Below are 870 nucleotides of genomic sequence, written 5' to 3' on the forward strand. Positions count from 1 at the left end.
GGGGGGGGGGGGGGATACACTCAATTCTCAATGTCGAAATTTGAAAGTTTACAATTTATCATAATCAGACACTTACTAAACAAGTGGATCAACTAAGATGGATACTCATAATCAGACACTAATAGAAATTTTCGACCATTAATCGTGAAAACAGACTCACAGATAATGATCCGATTCATTAATTTAGGAAATCCCAAACATTCACACCTATTCATTAATTTGGATATGTAGAGTCCACTCATTTTATGATGGTGCTCTGTTAATTTTATTAATGAACCAAAAGTATAACGTAAATTAAGCAATTTCAAATTATACAAAGATAAAATTGAACACTTTTACCTTTTATTTTAGTGAATCTACAATCACCACACAATCAAAAGGAGATGAAACCTTGAGCATAAAAGGAGTGGCTATCAATCTTTCTATTGTTTAATTTCAAATTTAATTGACTAGTATATATTTTAAAGATAACTTAAAAAATACAAAGAAAGAAAAGCTACAAGTTGTTAACTACCATGAAACTAGTGTACAAAGTTAAAAGTTGGAATAAATGCTATGTGGTTGAATTCTTAGCCATTAAGGCTAAGCTTTGGGAGTTGGAGGTGAGAACATGCATATTCCCTTTTCTGTTTTTATTCTTCTTTTCTTTAACTTTCTTTTTTGGGGGGATATAAGGATTAGTGAAGAATCAAAAAAATTAAGAAAAAGTCAACCTTTTGAAGAGGAAGATCCGACTATGAAAGAGAAGCATGGTATTGTGAGTAGGAAAGGTTGAAAGGCGCTGACAAGTACTTTTAGATTTCTTTTACATCACTTGTATGCGAGACACGTCCGCATCCCATTTTATTACTTTTTCGGTCGCAATTTATA

Source organism: Nicotiana attenuata, unplaced genomic scaffold (assembly GCF_001879085.1).
Source record: "Nicotiana attenuata strain UT unplaced genomic scaffold, NIATTr2, whole genome shotgun sequence".
Taxonomy (NCBI): domain Eukaryota; kingdom Viridiplantae; phylum Streptophyta; class Magnoliopsida; order Solanales; family Solanaceae; genus Nicotiana; species Nicotiana attenuata.